Raw genomic sequence first — 24,571 nt, forward strand, 5'->3', positions numbered from 1 at the left:
ATGAGCCGGTAGCAATGGTCACCCATATGCACCAGTAATGAATACACACCGGCATGAAATTATGCGGCCGTGTGTGTGGGAGGCACTCGTGCTCATAGCTGCTGAATGTGACCACAGTAAGACACAGGCTCCTGCTGATGTTGTGATTGCTGCAATTGCGGAGATAAATACACAGGAGTTACAATGCTCCAGTAATATTATCTGGCCCATTTTCTACAATGACCTGAGCCTTGGACCTGCGGCTCCAAATTCCATCCCAGCCATATAGGAAGTGGAAGCACCCTGGGAAGGTACACACACACACACACACACACGCACGCACACGCACACACACACAGTGTTGCTTACCACATGCAAACAGGCTGAACATTACAGAAGAAAGATTGACAGAAATTAGTCTAATTACTTTTGGAGAGAAAAGTGTGGCTGACTTTCCTTTTCACCACTTACCCTTATTACAGACTTGCAGCTCCTTGGTAAAAATAATTATAAAATCAGGAAGGTGGAAGGTTTGGGGGTCTTTTATGTAAAGGATACAGGGACAAAGAGGGATTATAAAAAGCATAGGCAAAGAACTCTACCAGGACTGAGGGAAAGCAAACAGGAGGGACCTGTAGGTTTCTTCCCAAGTTGTGTCTCTTCCAAGCTGGGGAGAGAGGGAACGCTGCCTCTTTCCTGTTGCACATGCTGAAGGTCCCAGAGAGCTTTTGGGGTAGTGGGGACCCAAGAAGAGGAGGCCATTAACACAGGCACAATCCTCACTCCAATGTGGGTGGGGAGACCGCTTTTCAGAGGCATTCTGATCAAAGGTTCCCAGGCCCTAAACTGTATCTCAAAAGAGCCTGTACCACCTTCTCTACTTCCTGTGTCTTTCTGAGCCCCCAACCTTCCAAGGCAGAGGAGGAAACAAGGGCGCTGTGGAGCACCTGAGGGCTGGACAGAAGGGGCCCCAGCAGCGTGGGCTTCTGTGCCCTCCCACGCTCCCAGGCCAGATCTGTCACCTCTTCTGAAATGAGATTAGGGAGCATTGCTGCTGAGTGCCTCGCCACAGTTTTTTAAAGGGACAAGTGAGAAAATGGAAGTAAAAATACTTTGTAGACTGTAAAGGTGCTATACAAGTGTGAAGAAGTAGTATTATTATCGGTGCTTTATTTAGTTGGAGTCTGCATCAGCACCGTATACTGACATCGCTTACGCTTTGGCTCAAATCAATATGAACATTCCTTATTCCACAGATGCAGCTGCTCCTCGAGTGGCCGGCCTTCGGGGCCTCCTGCCCTTTGCTCCTGCTGTTCTCTGGACCTAGAATGCCTTCCGAGTGAGGATGCTCTGACTGGCAAGTTCCTAATCATCCCTTAGGGCCCATCACCGGTTCGGGCCGCTTTCCATCTCTCTCTAGTCTCCTTTCACAACACCCTATCCATTTCAACTATGGATTTGCCATGGTGGGTAGCACTGGCCACCTTCTTGCTCCCTTTCTGATTAGACTGTGAGTTCCTGGAAGCAGGATGTAGGACTTCTTAGTGGAAATAAGCTCGTATGCCAGTACGTGAGATATTGCCCACGCCCGCCCCACTAAGAGAGCAAAGATGGCCATCGATAACATACTCCTTCGGTTTACAGGCGACGCGTCTGGGGTCCTGTGTAATCTGCACAAGCTGGAGGCTGGAGAAGTGGAGGCCGTAATGATCCATGACAAGCCATGGATGAATGCTAAGGAGGCAAGAGACATTGTGCTCAGCGCCCCCTAGGTTGCTGGTGCTATTTCTCCAAATTTGCAGATGAGGAAATAAAGAGGCAGTCGGCCTTCAGTCCCAAAACTAAATAGCGGGGCTTAAGTCAGTTTGACTCTAATGCCTGTGGTCTTAATCACTACACCCGGAAAAGGTACGGCAGAAGAAATGGACAGGAGAGGAGAGAAGAGGCATTTGTAATTTGCTAAGAAAAGAAAAATACCTATCTTTAGCTTGATTTTATCATTGTTGTTTTAAGATATGGACTACATTAGTTCCCTTGCATCCCTTCTTTCAGCCTGATGACATAGCAGGTAATGGTAGCAAATAAAGGTTCTGTGAAAAACATAAAATAGTAAGAGGTCTTTCATGCAGGACAAGAGCCAAGATCCTGCCTCCCTAAGTCTTGGGGGCTGGCTTCCACCTTTTCCCCCTGTCTCCACCATTGAAGCAGTGAGAGGCCACTTCCCTACCATCCTTGACATAATCAGCAGTCTTTCAGTTGTTTCCAAGGATGCCACAGCAGGAATGCAGCAGGGACCCGCCTCCGGGGCCAGGGAATCTCCCTGTTTGGGTGCTCTTGTGTACGCATAGACTAGGGTGGAAGGCCTGATGGAAGGTGGAAGGCCTCTTTGCTCCCGGGTCCTTCAAAGCTCAAGAAAGCCTGGCTTGGGAACCTGTTCCTTTAAATGTCTGGCAGGCCAGGCAGAGCAGATGTGAGGGGGAGGCGCGCGGCAAGGTAGTCTCTGCCTCTAGAGAGCTTGTCCGCTTTTCAAGTTTCTGTCTTCAAGGACCAATAAGAGGACATCAAAGGGGAAGTTCTCACCCACCTCCCACTTCGGCCCCGTAAAATGGCTGGAAATGCGCTGTCGCTGCATGGAACTCAAGGAAAGAGCAACGGGATGATGGTCCATCTTTTCACCACTCCTGAGAAGAAATCCTCTTATCCAATCCAACGAGGAAACACATTTGAAAAATATTCTGGTTCCACTACCCACTAGATGTGTGACCTTGGAAAAATTACTTAACCTTGCATCTCTGAAAAATAGAAAATGATTCCACTTATCCTAAAGGATTGTTCTGAGGGTTGTAGGCTTAATATACAGCGAACCTTTAGAACTGCCTGGTGAATAAGCGCAGTGAGTACTAGCTATTAGCATGGTTATTGCTGTTGGTATTATTATTAGCATCACTCTGTTTTCTCTCTGCTCTGTTCCCTGCCCTGTGATAATCTAATCTTTTCTGCATATAAACTCTAGAGATTTCAGTTCCAAATTCTCCCTTGTAATATTCTTTGGAAGACTGGACAAAGAAACTGACTTCAAAAAATTTCCCTTTTCGTGGTAGTAGCAATGGAAACACCTAAGTCAACCACTCAGCAATCAGGCAAGATCCTCATAAAGATGGCTGTCGGCACATTAGAAGTTAAGCATTTTGCCAGTATAAATGCACCAAATATATTTAATGTCATTATTCTTCTGGAGACACATCACACACTCAAGCCCATCTCTAATATCTATCTTAATAGAAAAGAGCCCTGACAACCGATGATTAATAGCACTGAGACCTGGCTTCCTGAAGAAGGCTGCGTAATAGAAGGAATACTGCTAGATTCCCAGTAGCAGAAATGTTAGTCCAAGAGATGCTGGGCTGAATTCCTTGTGGGAAAGGTAAATGGGGTCAATGGAGATCTCACTCCTGAGGAATTCTGAAAAGTAGGGAGTGGGAATTACTGCTACAATACATCCCAGGCCGTGATGTTCCAAGTATCTAGATTTTCAACCTCTCAAAGGGTTAGAAATTCTGTATAGCACTTTAAAAACATGGCAACCAAATATTTTTACACTGTTCCCATTTAGAAGTGGGATATACATATACATATATATATATATATATATATATATATATATATATATATCCATATCCTCCCCTGAATCTGGCATATGACTACTTGAATAATGGAATATGCTGGAAGTGATGTGCCAGTTTCTGGGCCCAGGACGTAATAAATGGGCACCTTCCACTTCCGATTTCTTCAGATACTTGATGTTGACCAGTCACCATTGTATGAGGAGGCTCAAGCTGCTCGTGGAGAAGGCCCCTATAATGAGGAACTCAGGCCAGTCCTTGCTGAACTCTCTGCTGAAGAGCAACACCACTGGGCCCCATGTGAATGGGCTGTCTCAGAACTGGATCCTATAGTCCCTGGTTGAGCCATCCCAGACGATCCTACGTGGAGCAGAGTAGTGTCTTCCAAAAAGCAGATCCATGAGTCAAATAAATGATTTTTTTTTTTTTTTTAGTCAATGCTGTGCCCAACGTGGGGCTGGGACTCATGACCCCGAGATCAAGAGGAGAATGCTCCACCGACCGAGCCAGCCAGGTGCTCCTTGATTGTTTTTGTTTTAAACACCTGGTTTTGAGATGGTTTCTAATGCAGCTAGATAATTTGTAGACTCCATGTTTAGGTGAGAATCCCTTCCTGGATCTTTTCTAGGTATTCTATCTTGAAATATTGCTTTCTTTGCTTTCTCCTCTTAGACCAGCAAAAGACTCAAATTAGCTAGCTGTCAGATATATTGCAGAAGATTCTGCTGGCGGTATTGCAGAAACAGAGGGAGCCTTTGGTCAGAATGCAGATGCCATGACAATTCCTCAGCAGCAATTTTCAGATTGTTTTTCTATGTGTCAAGCAGTACAAAACTTGTCCCTAAGATGTTTTGTCCCAGTCTCTTAAGATAATGTCTTCTTGTTATTAATCATAGAAAAGCAAATTATATCAATGAGGTACTATCTTAAATTAGCTTTTTTTTTTTGAAAAAAGGATACTATTTAATGCTAGTGAAGCTGGGATTGCAATATATCTCAATCAATATATTGCACATAGCAGGGTAACTTAGCACAACTAAGTTAGAAAAAACTAACCTTTGACTCAGTAATTTTACCTCTAATGATTTATCCTAAGTAAATAATCTAAAGAAGGAAAAATAAAGAAACTTAATCGAGGAAGATGTTCACTGTAGTCTTATTCATCACGGTGAAAAAACTGGAAGCAGGTTAAATTTCTAAACATGGAGAAGAAATTATATCAAAAGTATATTACATCAGCCTTGTGGAATATTATGCAACCATTAAGATGACAGTAAGGAAGACCAGCAATCCTTGGCTTATGATGTAATAATACTAAATGGGGAAAGAATCAGAATATAAAACTGTAAATCTACTGGCTACAACTTTATAAAGACAGAGATACATATAAAGCAAATATTAAAATGGAAAAGATAAAGAAGGTATTTTATATAATAGCTTGTATCAGTATTTTTGCCTTTTAAAAACAAAACTGTGTATTTTTTTTAATATTTAAAGAAGGTGGGATGGAGAGACGAGCCATTAAACAAATTAAAATTACCCTCCAACTCAATTAAGCAGTTAATTGACCATTGTGGTCAAGATGGTTATTGCCCTTCTGTTGAATAAAACCAAGAACTGATAGTTGGATCCCATGAAAAACAGCTTATTTTAGGCAGTAACTTCCTAGAGAATAAGTCCTCTATCATTTTGTATCATATTTATACTCTGGGTGTTCAGTCAGAGAAAATGGAGGTAATTCAGAAATTGAAGTTAAATTAGCACATTATAATTTTGGCTTTGTTCCTCTCCCCTCCCAACCTTCTACTTTTCCCTTCCTAGACTTTCAAAATATAAACTGCCAAAATAAAACCAGCAACAACAGTTTCTATTTTTAGAGTGAACTTTAATCCAATTTTCACAAAGATCCATGCCAATTCAAAATCACTGCTCTTCTCTTGGTGCTAGTAATACAGTGATTGTCTTTTGCATTAAAAATTAAGAATTACAGTCACACAGGAGAAAGAAAACTTGGCTTCGACTTCTTAGTGGTCAAATGTACACCAGCAAAAGCAAGTGGAAAACTGATTGCCATCGAGTACTTGGATATTTAAAGCCAAAACCATTTTTACCCCAACGGTTCAAACACTGGCATTACGGTCTCCTTTCTCGACTCTAAAATCATGCACAGGGAAGTGGAGAAGGAAGACCTGGCTCATTCAAATCCCAAATTTCCACTTAAAGCCCTGTGAGTGGAGTGGCAGGAAGTAAGGACACTTTCTCTGCCAGCTTTCTTGCTCACTGTGTAGTCATCACCTTCCTTCACCGTGATCCAACCAAGTGACAATCTAAGCGTTAGATTAACTTTCATTTGAATGTGTAGCAAAACATTAAGTACATGTTTTTATAAACTAATTTCCAAGCAGAACTGTTTATATATTTTACCTTAGAGATAAGTGGCTGCTGGAACACTGAATCTATTTCAGAATTTCGTCACACTGAGCCATTTTTCTTAGTCATAAAATAAATACCACAGCAGATAAGGATAATTCTGTACCTCTGTCACTAGCTGTTAGAGCAACAAGAAGTCAGACTTCAGCTCTCTCTACAGCCCTTTTCAAATCAGCCCACTCAATGCTAATGCAAATGTAAACACATCATTCCACCAACCATTAGGACTGAAGAAATCTCTTGGGAGCTAAAATGTGAGCTCCCATTTGGTTCCAAGGCTTCTAAGTGAAGCACTCTATTGCACACAGTAAAATAGGCAGAAGTCAAGATGTTTTCCATCAGGAGAAAATAAAATTAAATAAGGTTAAGTTAAATTAGAGTAAGTAAATAAATACACAACCCCCTAAACTGGATACATTTTAGGAGGCCTTAAGACATGATAGTTGTAGCTCTTGAACGTAGAAAAATTACCTCTCTCTCTCTCTTACAAACACACACAAACCCCCTAAACTATTTCAGTTGTTTAAAAGAATCTACATTAACACTTCTTGATCAAGGCCAAAGGAAAAATTCCTTAAAATTTAAGTGATGAAATCCATGGCACTAGCATCATGGCTTTGATCTTAATTGGCTCCTGCTAGTCTTACACCAGAGTTGTTTGTAGGCTTTTAACCCTGCAGACGGACCCCATCTCTTCGCTCAAACAGGCCAACAGCGTGCCTATAAAGTGGAGAAGCCCACTTGATGATGCAAACGTTTAGGTGGGTGATTAGACACACTTGGAGCATCAACTTGTCTTGTGATTTAAAATTTACTAAAGTAGAAGGTGGCTTCCGGTAGAGCTGAAGGTGTATCTCAAAACAAGGACGCTGAATCTCAGTTAATTTAAAGGCTGTTTTTCTTTGAAATGTCTTTACTCATTGCAATTTGCTGGTGATCTCAACTTGATGAAAAACAAACACACAAACACGAGTGCATCTTAAGTCTGTGCTTGCCATTAAATAGCTGTAAGCTTTAATACAGGATTTGTAACTGTGCTCTCAGAGATGTCAGGATGACTGAACCAGAAGATATCTTGGTTCTCACACTAAGGAAATGTAGATTGCATAGCGGTACCTTATTTTTTACACCTTGGGGAGGCCGAGTCTGTGCAGACATCCAGGCCACCCTGAGTATGGTGGTACCTTTCTAACAGTTAACACTGAGTGTCAGACTACATGGTATATACCCTGAGCTGGTGTTCACTTGGTATCGCATTGTGGAGTCTGTTTTCATTGGCCAGTACCCATGCCAGAGGGCTGGCTAAATATTTTGGCTATCACCCTACAATATACCAAACTTCTTGGATAGTAAATTAGAAAATTCTCAAGGATGCCGGCATTTATACATTAGAATTTTAAGGCCTTAGATATAGATTTCTTTTTAAGTGCAGCCAAAGTACTGGAGTTAGTTAAGTCTCCTCTGGAATATCAGCATAAAAATCTAGAGAGAGGAAAGGACAGATCCAAATGAAATGAGCAGAATAATGCCCATCTCAATGAATTTGATTTTATGTTGTAAAACCACCCAAAAGCTTGTAGGCCTAGTCTAGAGGTCAAAGGTTTCAGCTATACAGCTCAAATTCTCAAAAGGAGTTGTGATTTCCACTTTGTGTTTCTTTTGCTTCCATAATCCCCATGTCTTAATATGAAGTCTTGAGAGTGTAATCATCACAATTACAATCCAAATGCAGGCCTGACATAATTTTATACTAGGATTTTAGTCTACTGAAGTGTGAGGATTGCCGGCAGTGACCCTGGAGGCCATGTCTATTCTGCCTTAGTTTACAACTGAAAGGACCAAGGCCCAGGGAAATTACATGGTTTGTCTGAGTAGATGATGCAGCGGGAACTCAGAGCCAGAGCCCAGGACTCTTTACAACTCATGTCCGTCTACTCAGATCAATACAAAACAAATGCCATTGTTGAAAAGCAGCCATCAGGACAGGCTACATGATCTGCAGGGGCCAGTCCGGTGCAAAATGAAAACATGGAGGTCCTTATTAAAAAATTATTATGAATTTTAAGATGGCTACAGCAGAGTGTTCTTGGCATGGGGCCAAGTGTGACTGCACAGGTAACACACCCAGGAAACTGAACCTGGGTACGATTATTTAATTGTTTACTGGACTTGGACTCATGGAAGGCAAAAGGGAAGAAAGGCTCTTCGAATGCTGGAAATGCTCCAAAATTATCTGTCATGTGGGTAAGTGAATGAGTGAATAAGGAAATGAGGGAAGGAATGCATCTTGGAGACTACGGCTAAGACTCAGCGTCAGGCTGAGTTAATACAGCAAGTCACTGCGAGTGCTTGGTCCATTATTTAAGTGTCACAATTCATAATCTGAAAATACCGCATAACATAATAAACCTTCCCAGTCCCAATACAGATAACTTGCCAGATCTATGTCCAGGACGTGAATGGCAATGCACCCATGTGGTGGCACTACCGTGCTATTATGTGCTCGAGAAACGCCAACTTCCTACCAGGATGGTTTTGGCTTTTTTTCTCTTTCTGCTTTTAGAAGTAGCCGTCCAGATATATTTTATGGAACCTACCCATGTGCAAAATCTTCAAGCCCTTCAGATATGAATATTTCATACATTGCCAGGCATCTTTGATTTAAAAACAATAGTAATAACAATAAAACTACTACAGTATATTGAGTTTTTATTATGTCAGATATCATGTCAAGTGCTTTGAATATATTTCCTCCGGAAGAAGACCCTATAACATCTCTATGAGGTAGATATATTACCCTGATCTTCCAGTGAGGAAAACAAGGCTCTGAGAGGCTGAGTGGTGGAATCAGAATTTGACCTTAGACTATTTGGATTCCTGGAGACTCACTGTTCTTTGAAAGGAAAATAGTGCAGGTTGGATATACCGAGAAGAGCAGAACAGGAGCTATTGCTTGACTTGAAAGAATGAGACTTTTATTTGATAAGGCCTGAGTGAAGTTTCACTTTGGTGAATAGAAATGAAAATCTAGGCGGTTAATTTTCAGCTTACTACAAAGGCAGATCAGTTGTACAAAGGCAGGTAAAGGAGGAGCCTCCTTGCCCACATTTTATGGGGCCTTAGGACTGATTTATTGCGTTACTATACCGGGAAAAGAGGTTAACAGTACAGAGTGAAAGGAGGCTCAGAGCCAAGCTAAGATTTCCACTCAGGTAGTTTGTAGTATATTTGTTTCATTAAGGGACAAGAAAGATTAAAAAAAAAAAAAGTGGGTAACTTTCCTCAGTAGATACAGATTTACAATGTGTAACAGAAACACGTGAAACTTCACAGAGATTTAGGGGCTAATGGTTTTTTGAAGTAGGAACCATAAGAAAATGTGAGTTTAAAATCATGAAATGTCTCAGAATTGAAGAAAATACAGTTAGTGTTTCTGTATCTACCTCTCAAGTGATAAGGGTGCCTTCATAATTATGGCTTGTATTTATTATGACATTTCAAAGTGGCAAGGGTATCTTACTTCTTATTTAAAACAACCTACGGGGGAAAATAAAGGAAAAATGTAGAAGCATAGCAAAAGCAAATTCATTTTTTTATTAAAAATTTTTAATGTTTATTTTTGAGACAGAGAGAGACAGACAGACAGACAGAGGGTGTTAACTATGAATGGGAGAGGGGCAGAGAGAGAGGGAGACACAGCAGGCTCCAGGTTCTGAGCTGTCAGCACAAAGCCTGACATGGGCTTGAGCTCAAGAGCTGTGAGATCATGAATTGAGCTGAAGGCAGACACTAAACTGACTAAACCACTCAGATGCCCCTTAAATTCATTGTATATATGTTCTGTCCACATTTTGTAGCATTGTCCTCTGGTGTCATATCTTTTATAATTTTTAATTGCCAGACTGATTAAATAAAAAAAATCTGCTTTAGATATGCAAAATTTTCAAATAATGGCAGAAAAATATTTTTGGCCAAACACCAAAATTTTATAGATTGAGCACACTCATGAACATGTTTATGTAATAGACACTGTGTGTACACATTATGCATATATAACAATGTATACATACAAACACAGTTTGTAACAAAATGCTGATTTTGTTCACATGTCTGTAGATAAGAAAGTCTTCCCCATCTAAGTCCATTGCGGTGGACCCATCCCCCTGCCCAAGACTACTTTGGGCTTCAGCCATGAAAAGATGTCAATGATTCTATCCACAGAGACCAAGGAGAAATGTGTTACTAGGAAAGGTTTCTTAGTTAGACTTGGTCTCTTGATCTGTTGGATACTCACATAGAATGTGTCAGTTTTATTGGGAATATGAAAAGAGCTCACCAAGGACAAGATGACAGGCTGAGAATGGCAGAGAACACAGAAAGCACCTGAGTCTTTGATGACATTATTGAACCAAAGAAGTTACCAGTCCTGGAGCCACTCTGTCTCATGATTTCTTATAATGCGACTTAATATACACATGTCCTCATTGTTGAGGCAACTTTGAGTTGGATTTTCTGTTACTGGTTGCCAAACCCAACATGACTAACACCTATTATGCTCTAAGGACTATTCTGGCCAATTTCCATGCAATATCTCTAATTGATTTCACATCTCTAAGCTAAGTGATATTTTCTCCACTTAACACAAAAGGAAACTAGGAATTAGAGAAACTAATGATATACCCAATTACTCACATCTAGTTAGCAGATAGGGCAGGATTCCAACCCTAGTCTGTGTGTCTTTGAAAGTTATCATTTAAAATCTCTGTATGTGTTTGTGTACATGTGTGGTGATGTTCCATTTTTATACACATCCATGTTTATATACCTATGGTGAGGGTGTTATCTGTAGCGGCACAATCATTTATCACATTTTGGAGTCTGAAATGTTAAAACGCTGAACATAAACATGTTTAACATAAAACGTTACACACAGGCATTACTGAGGGAATATGCAACAAAAGAAAGCAAATGGCAAGAACTGGGAAAAGTAATCATTACCAGGTTTTCTTTTCCATTGGGAGTTACTTATTTTCCTTCTCATGGGTCAGATAATTCAAGCTCTGTTCTCGGGGCTAGCTGAGACATCAACATCACGCCAGATGACATCTGCACTAAATACTTATCAACCTATATGGATACCATTAGTGACTATGAGTGTTGCAAGGGAGATATGTGTCCCTAAAGAAAATACTGAATCAAAGACGGCAAATTTGCTGTAAAGGGGCTACCATTCACCATACCCTTTTCACAGAAGATTTTACTAATCAGTCAAGGCTTTCCTTTTCTCTCTGACCTTGGATGCAGTCTCACAAATTTCTACAATGCAAGCTGCAACAGCCACTACCAATCCGTCAGGTTTGGCTCTCTACTTTAAAACTCATTTGCCCTATCTGTCCTACATGTTCAATGGGGGATGGCTCTTCAGGGATGTAACTGAAATTACAGGGAAATTGTGCAATGGTAGTTTATCAACCCCTGAGAGCTGAATGAGTGAAATTACTGCTAACTGAAAATACTATCTATGTATTCCTGAAAATTGAGTCTAAAAACTATATTAGCAGCGATGAAGTTTAAGTGATCCCAAAAGAAAAGAGCAAAGTGTTGTAAAATATAAATGGCGATAATAAATTTGAAAGTTGGACTATCTGTGTGTCTGTCTCTTTTTGCGGACACATTTTTAGAATGTGTCTCTTTACGAAGTGAATTCAAATTTTTAAAAATCACCAATAGATTTGATCCTACTACCAAGGTAATTAAAATATGAAAGTTAATATAGCATTAAGAGGTCCTGCTACTAGAAAGAATCTTGGAGATTCTCTAGACTCTGTGCTGCCCATTTCTACTTCACTTTGTTCTAATGAGAGAACTAAAGGCAGCAAGGCCAGTGCCTTGCCCATAGATGTCTGGTAAACCCATTAAAACACCTTCCTTACAATCCTCCAAAATTGTCCTCTAGTCCCCTAAATTCTTCTTCTTTATTCAATCATCCCATGAAAGACACCTTGATTCAGGGACTCTGTAAATGCAGTTAATCAGGTAAATAATACTGAAACTCACACAAAATAAATGAAAGACTATGTATAGTACGCTTAGTAAAAAGTAGGACATGAAGATCAGTATGGTTAACTTTTGTTTTGTTACTACTATAATGATTATTTTTAAAAGCCCCCAATTGATTATTCTAAAAGTAACAGGGCCCTCCTGAGCACTTATGTTCTATGACTTTACTGTATCTTCCATTGATTGACTCAAGAACGTTTTATAGTGAGTGGCTGAGATTGTGGGCTTTGAAGTCAGACAGGCTTGGGCATGAATTCTGACTGCCTCTGCCATCTCCTAGTGAGGTACTGAACTGTGGCAGACAGAATATTGTCCCAACCCCTCCCCAAAGACGTCCACACCCTGATCCCTGGAACCTGTGAAGAAGCTGCTTTACTCGGCAAGAGGGATTTTGTATATGTGATTAAACAAAGGATCTTAAAAGAGGGAGATTTTCCTGGATTATCTGGGCGGGCCCAATGTAATCAGAAGGGTCCTTAAAAGATGGAAGGGGGAGGCATACATCCAAGAAAGAGATGTGACCATAGAAGGAGAAGTCAGAGTCAGGGATGGCTGGCTTTGAAGCTGGAGGAAGGGACCACAAGTGAAGAAATGAAGGCAGCCTCTAGAAGGTGGAAAAGACAAGGAAATGGCTTCTCCCCTAGAGCCTGCCGAAGAAACACAGTCCTGCTTTAGCCCAGTGAAACCCATCTGGGCCTTCTCACCTCCAGAACTGTGAGGTAATAGAGTTGTGTTGTTGTAAGCATCTAAATTTGTGATCATTTGTTATAACAGCAATAGGAGTCTAACTGATGCTCCTCGAGCATCTGTGTCCTGATCTATAAAATGGGAATAAAAAATAATGTGCCCCAAAGGGCTGATGTGATGATTACATTAAGAGAATATAAATAAAACACTTCAGTGCTTGGCAGATTAAAAACTCAAAGAATGTACACTGTGATTATGCATTTGATATCATCATGTAGATTAGGGATTTACATATTGCTGATTATAATAAATGGTGATTCCACAAAATGTAATTCATTTTATCATAATAATACCTTACATAAGAGTAGCATTTAGCTGGCTTTTATGGAGCACATTCACCTCTGATGTCTTATGTGATGCTTATTATAATTGTGAGTCCACAGAGGAGGAGACTGAGGGTCCGAGGGGACAGTGCTTTCTTCATTCACTCAGAGAGCACTCTGTTGGCCACAGGTCATCTGATTCCAAACATAGTACACTCCCAATCTCATCATGTGGTTTACAGAAATACACAGTCATGGTATGCAGAATCCTCACATGAAACAAAAATGATGAAGGCAAAGGATGGTGGGGTTAATCATCACATACCAGCCCATTTCCCATATGATCTCGCCCAGCTCAGTTTCCACTAGGGCCTCCAGCCCCAGCTCTCCAGTGCAGCCTGAGTACTCTGTCTAATGCATCTAGTCAATTGTGCAAAGCACAGGGGAAAAAATTCCATCCTGACCGCAGCAGGCAATCACCTTATGCCCTGAAGCATGAAGTTTGATTACCCTTATCTCAGTTTATCATTAAATCAAAAACTGTTGCTATGAATACTGGCCTAGGACTCCATTTATGAAATGATATAGGCCAGTCAGCAGAAATAAGTGAGTGCCCTTTTTCTTTCTTAATTTCTGCTCACTGTGAAGTTGTTTTTTTTTTGTTTTTTGTTTTTTTTTTGCAACTAGGGGGAAAAAAGCCTCTTTAGCTTTGAGCAGATTTTATAACTTTCTTCACTCTTTCATGAGCTAGCTGGGATGCCTCTGGCTCATCACCATTCTTCCCGTGCTGTAGGGGAGAGGTTTCAGATCTGCTACCTAGTGGCCTGCCAACACTAGACTTGAAGTCTAGCACTTTGTCGGGGTGGGGATCCGTGCTCTGGGCACACCACAGCATCATTTCCAAAAGCATGGTCAAGGGCCTGCAGGGTGTGAGTCACCTGAGATGTTGGTTGCAAACACAGACTCCAGACCCAGCAGAACAGAGCTCCTAGTGCTGGAGCCCTGGGAATCTGCATTTTAACCATGTGTGATTCTGATGAGAGGACCACTGGTAGAGATCGAAGATGTGGGTAATGACAGGACTAGTCTGGGACTGTGCCTAGATTTTCGGGGTGTTATTCAGCTTTTCATCAGCCCAGGGGGCAACCAGCACAGAACACATACCAATCATCTGTATCAGCCTTCAAAACAATCAACAGTAGAAGCCAGATTTCTGCCATCATGAATCTGAAATGACTGACATCAGGGTCAGGGATATGCAACCAGGCATCAAGGTCTGGGTTAAATCTCCAGGCTGCTGCACCTCCCCAGCCAAACTCTCCTTTCCAGTCTGGCTGAATTTGTAGCAAGTATGGTGCATGAGGGTAGAGGGTAGCTGGTTGTGAAACTGGCCTCAAGGTCTCTGTATCAGTTAAGAGATATGATAAAGTCACCTGTGAAGAGACAGCACAGGATAAGGGCTAAAAGCATGGGCTCTGGAGCCAGACTGCATTTACTTTTGTTTAACAGACACTGACGTATACATAGCACTCACTACCTGCCAAGCGCTATTCTAACTGCTGTTCAACTATTAATTCATTTAGGTCCCACAACAACCCTTCCAGGTGGGGACTACCAACATCAGCCACCTTTTATGTGGTGACACTGAGGCTCAGAGAGGTCAAATAATTTGCTCAAGATCACAGCTGATCAGTCACACAGCCAGGACTCACAGCCAGGACTCACACCCTATAGGCTGGCTCCAGAGTTCAAGGTGTTAAACACCCTGCTATGCTCTTTCTCATGGATCTAAGTCCCCTGGGGTTTGACCCTAGGAAAATTACTTAACCTCCCCGACTTCAGTTTCCTGTATAAAACTAGGATATTATTAATAATCATACCTCCCTCAATGCACGCTGATCAAATCATTTAGTATATGCACTTAAAAGTGTATCAGGCACACAGTGAGCACTCAGTAGATGCTAGCTCGAGGTTACCTATCAGTCCTATACTCTCAGGGGTAGCCTGAGGATTAAATTAGATAACATATTTAGAGTGCTGGGCACAGCGCCATGGCACACAGTAAGCGCTAGCTCCTATTATTAGCGCAGTTGAGCCAGGCCAGTTTATTTTAGGTCCTGTCTGGAAGGCAACTGTGCTTTTTATGCAGGGGGAGGCAGCGTGTCCTTGGCTTCAAAAAATAACTGGGTGGGAGCCAGACTAATTATTTGACTGAACAGGTTCTTTGCTTTATGTCACTGGAATATTCCTGAAAAGTTCCTGATATTGAACTTGTATATGCTTAATCCTTTTTCCCCATTGACCTATTTTATAATTTCTGATTGATCTTTCATTGGCAGTGATTCTTTAGACCTAAGTCTTCTCTCAGACTGTCTGTCACGTAACTATTAGCTTGTAAAAGACTTAAATATACCAAGGAAAATTGAACCACAGGAACAATTCTTGGCAAAGTAATTGGCTTAATCATTCCCTAATGTAATTGTTTTCATTTTATTTTTCCTTTATTATGCGTTCTAATAAGCATGTTTATACTATACTGAATGACCCGTCTTTCTTTCCATGAAGCTTAGTACCTCCACCATTAAACTTAACTGTGGTTAAGTGGTTTGATTACAATTTATGTTAACTTGAGGGGTTAACGATGGCTTGGAAACCCTCATACCCAACAGCCTATCTTGGAGTAGGGCTGGGCATAGGAGGGAGAAGGGAGGTGGGGAGGGAGCTGGAAAGGTGGGGTTGTGGGCAACCACCGATGGGGCTGAGTTTATCTTGAAAGCTCAGACCCAGAAAGTGGAGCTGAAACCCCAGGGTCTCTGGAGGATGAGATTTTCCAAAAGGAAGCATTAGTAACTTTCCAAGTTGTTCACTGCTACGTTTTCATTTTATTGGGAAAAAACTGTCAGCTCCAACCTCATTTTTTGCAGAGTTTACCAGGCATGATAGGCTACATCTGCAGTGTAATAAAATGTTAAACTCGATAGACACATTTACTAAGATATTTGTTGCACATCACTCGCTGTGCTACCTTTCAGGGATGAACAGGCAATCCAGCCTCATGGGACCTGCAGGGTGGACTGAGCACCTAGAGTCCAGCTCATGCTATTTCTACTCTCTTCAGCTTCCTCTCTCCATATCCCCCTTTCCCATCTCCAATCCTCCTCATAGATGTACGCAATCTATTCCTTATAGAGTCTATGTCTAGAGTTATTTCAGGTTAAAAAAGATGAAACCAATGAGGCAGGAGCCTTCTAGTTTGGCTCTGCTACACAACCCCGTGGGGGGAACCATCTTGAGGCAAAAATCGTATTTTCCCTTGCAATGTTCTCGTGCAACACTGAACCAGTTGGCAGTTGATATGGAGTTTTTAGCACTGATCACAGAGCAGTCTACTGAATCACCACAAGATTGATCCCATTCATTCTGATGGCTTAAGCCTCGGGGCCATCTGCTGAATGGCTAAGAGGAGTAGACCAGAGATACTCAATAAATATTTGTGGATTGCTTGGCAAACTGCCTCTTCACACCTGAAAGACAAGTCTGTGCTAGGTTATAACTCAAATGTGGACAACTGATCTAGATCCCTGCCCCCACCCTCACCCCAGGGCCTTTGCCTAAGCTGTTCTCTATGCTTGGAATGCCCTCCCTCTCACCACCTCCCCCACTGCCCCTCACAGTCCACCTGTCCAAATCCCACCTAGTTCAAGGACCAGCTCAAATATCAGTGGCTCCATAAAGCTTTCCCTGACTACCCTAGCCAGAAATAACTTCTCACTCCTCTCAATTTCCATAGGTCTGTGTGCATGTTTTCTGGCACTTACAATGCTCGCCATTTTATTTTGGCTATGTGTTCACCTCGTCTTTTCTATACCACTCAATAAGACCCTTGAGCTCTGGAACTCTGTGTCAGTTCCTCTTTGAACCATTTCCCCACCCTGGCACCTACTTTGTCAGAGCAGACACTTGGTAAAAGATGACTGAGTGAACAAATGGTTACCCCAGCAATGACAAAAACAGAAACAACTGCAACATTCTTTATTCCTTCTTCTGCCCCTCCTTCTCCTCCTCCCTCTCCTCCTTCTGTAGCTTTTAAACACCTATTTACTTGATCTACCAATTACCCAGGGGAGGAGGTTTGGGGACTTACTGATAGGTGTAGACAACTCTGCAGACCAAAAAAGCTTCCAGAGACCCCTATAATGACAAGTGGTGCCTAGGCCAACGCAGACGCAGGGGGGAGTCAGTCTCTGGTCTGCTGACAGCCGGCTCCTGGGAATGGAAGTGTTATTTTCTCAAAGAGCTTCATCTGCTCTGGTTCATATGTGCCAGTTCTTCGTCTGAGTAGAAATTCCTGACTTTATTTTTAAATACAGACTCCAGTAATAGGCTAAGTAATTGCAGATCTTCCCGAGGCCTTATTATACATGTACCAACATACTGAACTTCTTAAAACCCGTATTTCTTTCCCGTAAATATATGTTGAACACCTTAAATTTCAGCATTCTGTGTAGTGGTAATGTGTATTTGTTGTTCTCCCTCCCATAGGAATCCTGAATAAGAAAAAAAAAAAAAAAAGGGCAACCAGAGAAATGTTGAGGCACCAGTGACAATTTCTCAACAATGTGTGTGATTATTCGTATAGGTAAAAGGACTCTCCTGCAGCCATAAGTAAGAAAAATGCGTATTACAATATAATACATAGTCAAGCTTCAATAATACACTTTCCATCCTGGTGCCACTAATGCATGAACAGCTGCACCTCTCACTGTCTTTGCTGATGGGGCCCATAAATACTCCTGGGAAATGGGACAGGGATACATAATGGATCTTCACCTGCCAAGATCAGGGAAATGAATGTCAATTGCACCCTGATGCAGACTCACTTTTTTGGTGGAGAGTGATGAATATTGCCATTTGTCCTATGCCACTGTAATCTTGGACAGGAAAGCCTACCATGGAGAAAAATGGCGGGAGAAGAAGATGCTGTTCTAGGACACTTGAAAAGAAGAGTGTCATAATTATTTGGCCACCAGGAATAAAAGTGAAAGAAGAGTGCAACAATATGATTTAGTTTAGAGCAAGGTTAAAATTTAAGAGGACAGCCACACTGTACATATAATTTCATTCAGTGTAAAATTCTCCCTCAAAGTAGGACTCTTTTATTGAAAACAAAAGTCAGAAATATCAGGGAGTCACAAAATAGTAGCGTGGTCCATGTTCCCAGAAACAATTCAGGGTCATGACTAAAGGGTGTGGGCTGACATGTGAGGCAGACCTAAGTTCATATTCTGACTCTACCTCCTACCTCCCTGCTGTACAGCCTCAGGAAAATGACCTGGCTTCTCAGGTCCCTGAGTTTTCTTTTTAGATAAAGCAGTGATAATAATAACAGAGCCCACATAGTGCAGTTGATTGAAGGTTACACAATGTAATTAAGATCAAGACTAACAGTAAGTGGTAGGTATTATGGTTGTTGCTGTTTTCCCCCTTCCCCTTTCTCTATCACCTTCATCACTGTCATATCATCCCAGCTGATCTGTGGCTGATTTCAGTAGCAAATATCAGGGAGAGAAGCGAGAAGACTATCCTGACCAAAATACCAGGCAGTCTCCCCCTCTCACATCAAACTCTAAAAGCAGTACTTCCAATTATAAAAGTTGGTTTTTAAAGTTTTGCAACATAACTTAACAAACGTATCCACCTCATGTCACTCTTGTTTTATCAAACAATTACTGCTGTAACAGGTTATCTTCTTAGAAAAAAGAAGAAAGCCAAAAAAACAAAAAAAGGTGATAGAAAGCACTGGGTTCTATTAGACATGGGCCCCAGATTTAGTTATATCACATGCTCTTTGGGAAAAGGGAGGAAGCAATGACATGTTCAGTTCTCCAAAGAACTTTGACAAAGTCCTTTTCTGTTTTCTGTCATTTGGAGTCACGGGCTAAAGGCTACTTTCATTCTGTTCTTCCCTTTTTCCAAAAGACTGCATTCTGACGGTGAATGAAGAATGGTGTCTGAAAGCCTTCTAATTCTGTAATTCTGGTGCTGTAATTGTATCGAGCCCAAAGAGGCTTTGCTCTGGGCTGTACCAGGCTGTGGCTCGTCCTCGCTCACATGGAGCGCACCGTTGCAAGTCAGCAGAGTCTTACTGCAGGTGTGTGCCCAGAACTGGACGAGGGGCCCAGCACAGGTTGCCAAACAATGGAAACTTCCCGTTCTGGGTGTTAACTTTAGTTACCACAGCCAGACAATGCTGCCAGTGGTGTGGAAGAAAAAATTGCTGTAGCCAGCTGTGCTGTTCACAGTCGGATGGATTCTGTGTAGCTCCAAATGGTGATGGAGCCAGCAGCCTGTTGTAGCCAAGGACAGGATGATGGATGATCTACACACTGTGTCCAAGTAGAGAGAATGGCAGAAGTTCACTTCAGGGTTGTTAAAATGCTAATCTGGGTGAGCTAACAAAAGCTTAATAGAAACGAAAAGTTTGAGAAATAAGTCCACCTCATGTGGTATCTATGTGGACCACTGATTTGATCGCCCTTGGTTACATAAATGGTCGCTTTTCAAAGCAAGGACATTTCCTAGTTTTCCTGTTGGACGAGGGGAAGTAGAAGCGGCCCCACTTGTATCAGCTGCACGTATTAGCTGTTGTCAGGTCTGAGGACAAAAAAGTCCGCCCAACAACAGCCACCTCAACTGAAGAGGGTTCTGATATGCTTAACACAGTCCTATGAATTTTATTCTCTCTATGTGTCATGGGAACAAATCAAAGAGCACTTTTTTCCCTCCGAACGAGAAGTAGGCAGCCGTTCATGAAATAAGCAGCAACCTAAGACACTGGCTTTGGTAGATTTCAATGCTCAGTCTCCATTCACATGAGTTCTCCTGCTCTAATGACAGTTTCAACTCGTGAACTACACTAATAGGATGTTGAATTCTTAGTGTGAATCTTTAGGATTAAACAACATGGTTCAAAAAATGATGCATATTTACATTTCTTGCCAAGGGATCCATTTTGCCATTCTCTATTTCTTTGCATTCTTACTTAAGTTGAACATACAGAAACATGTCTGCCTCACCTGGTATTGAAACATTGGCTAGCACAGCTCCTTGCAAATGACAGGTACTCAATAAACACCGACTGGCTGGCATACCCCGAGTACCTCTTGCTTCCTCTAGAAATGAACCTAGAATATTCAGCCTTAAAGTCTATTAATTGGAATAAAAGGTAATATTTTATCCTGCAATATGGGAGGGAGGGAGTTCACCTCCTACGGTGACACCAATAATGGTTAGGCACTCAGCCAGGCTCCTAAGTCTGTGTTAAATGCATCAGAAGGGTAAAAAATGACCCCATTTCAGATGCATTTTTCACTCTTTGTATCTTAGTGAAACTCACATGCAAGAACAATGACTAAGCTAATTACCAGCGTTCATTATGATGGAGCAGCAAGAAGTGAAGAACTTCTCCAGTTTCAAGAAGTCCTTAACAATGTTGGGCATCTTTGTGAACCAAAGCTCTGGTTCCTGCTTACTTGCCTGTGTGCCTTTCAAGCAATAGAAACCACCACACAAGGATGCAGGGGCCCAGTTACCCAGAGCACAGTTACTGGACAGATCCTTCCTGCGCTGCAAGCGGCCAGTGAACTGAAGTCCACCGGATTTCTAAGTTGCCCTCACTCTAAGGACTAATAGGTTTACATCACAGGCATCTTTCAAATCCATCAAACCAGGGGAGACATGACCAGATGGTGCTATTAGTGGGCACCAAAAAAACCCACCAAAAAACCAAAAAACAAACAAAAACAAAGAAAAAAAAAAAACGAAAGAAAGAGAGAAGACAGAAAGAAAAAAAAAGGAAGAGGGCAGAATGCCCACAAATCGAAATCAAACTGGAGTTAACCAGATGTTGGGTGATGGAGAAGTCACAATATTCCTGGCATACTGTCCTGCATCACAGAAATGTTCCTCAAAAAAGGTAATCTATGTAGCATCTCTGGTAGAAGCGATGACCGGTGGCAATATTCTGCAGAATCCAGTAAGAAACAGTAACTGGCTGTTAATCTAACTAAACGTGCTAATGGAAGAAAATGGTTTGCTAAACAACACATTTTGGAGATCCTAGGGTGATTTACTTAACTGTCTTTCTGACAGCACAAGCCAGGGACCTAAATCAAAGCACAGACATTAACTATAAAAAACAAAACCCAGCTATGGCTTAAGGTAAATAGTTTATTTACCTTAAGATGTTTTAAATGCATGATAATCTGGGGCCAAATCTCAGAGTTTACTTGGCAACTTCTATTTATCTAAGCCGGGTAAATGTTTGTGTAATATTTGTCAGCCTGACAGAATATGCCTGTCACTCACTATGTTAAACAGAACTACATACAACTTAATTTCCCGAGTTAGACACCTAAGAGAGCAATAGGATTTTTTAACAACTTGAACAGACCACCATCAAAACCTATTGTTTAAACTACCAAAAGGACCGTGAAATCCTCACCTTGAACTGTCTGAGGTTTTTCTCAGTTCTATAAGGAAGAAACCTGGAAAAATTTCTCCAAACAAGTATTTCTCCTATTCCGAGGAGCAGAGACGAAAACAGTTTAGAAAAAAAAGTGTTAAACCTTTCCCTAGGACTTTAGCCTTGAAATAAACACAATAATCCACTTTACTACTCCAAAGGACAAGCAGAGGGAAGGACAGTCCTTAAAAAAGCACCTAGACTTTTTACTGCAGACTTAAGATTCTTAGTACCCAGAAGTTCTTAGGAAAATTGCCCCAGACCTTTCTTTTCCCAAATAACTGGAAACACTACCGTTATTTTAAAGAGAAAGCAGCCGTCCATAGTGGTGGGCATGAGGTCCAATTACTGTTTACAAAGTCTATATATCTATAATAACGATCTACTGTCCCTTCTGTGAAAGTCACCCGCCTGAGACTGGTGAGGGCAACTGGGGTTGCTGACTGGTCACCTCAGAAACAGAGAGTGCTACCCTCAGCTCCTTTAATGCCTTAATTAATACTGCTACTTCATTTTCCTCTAGTTCCATGACATTCAGCTCTTTACAAGTTCGGTATTTAAACAATCACCTGACAGAGGTGGTCCTGAGAGTCGATTTAGTAGAAGAAATTCTTAAAACCCACTTCTCATCCACACCAAGTCTTTTATGACCTTTTATTTCAATCCAACACTTACACACGACAGAGCAAGCTTTAAGCCCTTCGAAATTACCCAAGGCGGCTGCTATATCAGTTTCTGCAGACTAGGAACAAACATCATCGCTGTCAAGACGGGAAATAAAAGTTTCCCTACCTTCCTCCTCACCATCCCCCTGCCGACGCGAGCGGCGGCTCCCTCCCGGCTGCAGGACGCCTCTCGCTGCCGGAGAAGGGGCTCATGCAAAATTGACTCTTCCTTATTTGTTTCCATCCATAATTGATGGGTAGATGAGAACGTCACACATCTCAGCGCTGGGCTCTTGCCGCCTGGCGGAGACCCCATCCAAGACGCTTCCGTAAATCATTTCCAGCCGTAGAACAAAGCACGGAAAGTTGCGGGGGAGAGTGGCCGGCAGAAGAAACCGGGGCGCCGGGTGGGCGGTGGGGGGTGGGCTGTGGGCAGCTCCGGGCCCCAGCGCCCGCCCGCGGCGCGCTCGGCCAGCAGGGGGAGAGGGCGGGTGGGAAGTGGCTGCCCTCCGGACTGCAGCCCGGGGGGCTGGGGGGCTGGGGGGCTGGAGGGGCCGAGGACCCGAGCCCCCGCCCCCGCCCCCAGGCGCTGCCGGGGGCCGTCCGAGCCCGGGGCGCACCGACAGGTAGCGGGCTTCCGCGGTGAGCCGCTAGGGTCTCGGTGCCAGCGCTGCGCCCCCTCTACGGGCGCAGGCGAATGCTCGCGGGTCCCCTCCTAGCCTTGCGGGCGCTGCGCGACCCCGATGGTCCCGGCGTCGGCTTCGGGGCCGGCGGGCGGAAGGGGGCGGCCGAGTCCGCAGCCGGCTCTTCGGCCTCGGCGCGGCTCCCGCCCCGGCTGGAGACGCCGTGCCCGAGCACCCGAGCAGCCCGGGTTCCCACTGATAGCGTGCGGGGGAGCGCCGAGCCGGCGCTGCCTGGCAAGAAACTTTTACTTGCCCCCCTCCTTCCGCCCTTTTTTTGTTCCCGGGTGGGGGGTGCACAGTGGAGGGGGGTCTCCAAGTCCATGTGCCCCTCCCCTTAGGCCTCCCCATTGCCAGTTTTGACGGGTCCGCCAAACCTCTCCAGCCCGCTGCGCGTCCGCAGGCGGACAGAGCTGCTGGCAATAGAAATCAACTCTCCAGTGACAACACACACGCACGCGCGCGCGCGCGCACACACGCACACACACGCACACACACGCACACACACACACACACACACACACACACGGGCTGCGATTCGGGCTCTGAGGATCTGGGTCCGATCCCCACCAGGAGCCCAGAGCATTAGCAGATTACAAGATGGTCTTACCTCATGGGGGGTCAGCTGGTAACAATTAAAAAAAAAAAGGAAAAAAAAAAGGGGGAAAAAAAAGCAGCTTGTCACGCGCAGGGAAAAAAGAAAATAAAAGAAAAAATATATAGCCCTCTCTCTCTTTAGGTCTTGGCTTCCTCGATATGATCCTGCAATTCGCCACCACCAGTCCTTGCAGCAGCGACAGCAGCAGCAGCAGCAGCAGCAGCGGGACGGAGCGGGAGCAAAACAAATCGAGGCAAGGCAAATGGTGTAATTCGATCCATCTCCAAGTCAATCCATCAGGCGAGCTGGAGCTGGTTCCCTCCCCGCACTAGGCGGCTCGCGGCGCGGGGCCCACCCCCGGGCTCGGACGGCAGGAGGCGCGAGCGGCCCGGCGCGCTCACCCTCGCCTGAGCGCCGCGGCCAGCGCCGCCTGGAGGCCCCCAGCCCGGCGCCGCGGCCCCGCTGACCCCGCGGTGGCCTCCGCGTCCCTCCTCCCCGGCGCTCTGCCGCGCACCCTCCCTCTCCCCGCCTCTGAAGGGCTGCTCCTTCAGCAACTCCCGGAGCCTCAGTCATCCAGCTCGCTGTGGCTGCCGCCGCCAGACAAGCAGCCCTGTCGCGTCCCTCCCTCTTTCCCTCTTTTTCTCCTTCCCTCACTTTTTTTCAGCGCTTTCCTCCAGACAATCCAGAGGACAAATCCTTGCAGCCTCGAGGAGCAGCAGGCCCAGTTGTTCTGTGAAGTTCTGCCTCGGTTTCCTAATCTAAGATTTATTTTTTAAACACACCCTTACGCACCCCGCCCCCATATTACCTTTCTCGCCCCCCCCCCCCCGCCAACCCCCTCCAATTTCTCTTTATAAACACTAAGCAAAACAGCTGGGAAGAAGCAATCAAACATTGCTTTATCTTTATAAAATACAGAAATTGCCTACTAAAAATCCCATTTCTACTTTGAATGAAAGCCATTCAGTACAGTATAATTTTGCAGGCTAATGAGCCGGTTTT

The 24,571-nt window shown here is 43.4% G+C and overlaps 1 protein-coding gene across 1 annotated transcript in view; it reads right to left on the reverse strand.

Moving 5' to 3' along the window:
• Positions 1 to 23,849, reverse strand: part of SEMA6D (semaphorin 6D) — a 54,876-nt gene extending 31,027 nt beyond the window's left edge. The window contains exons 1-2 of the mRNA XM_042988938.1: positions 23,582 to 23,849; positions 22,419 to 22,591 (exon numbers count right to left, since the gene is read on the reverse strand). The gene's annotated coding sequence lies outside the window, so the exon portion shown is untranslated. The remainder of the gene's footprint in view (positions 1 to 22,418; positions 22,592 to 23,581) is intronic.
• Between the last annotated feature and the right edge of the window lie 722 nt (positions 23,850 to 24,571).

Source organism: Panthera tigris, chromosome B3 (assembly GCF_018350195.1).
Source record: "Panthera tigris isolate Pti1 chromosome B3, P.tigris_Pti1_mat1.1, whole genome shotgun sequence".
Classification (NCBI taxonomy): Eukaryota; Metazoa; Chordata; class Mammalia; order Carnivora; family Felidae; genus Panthera; species Panthera tigris.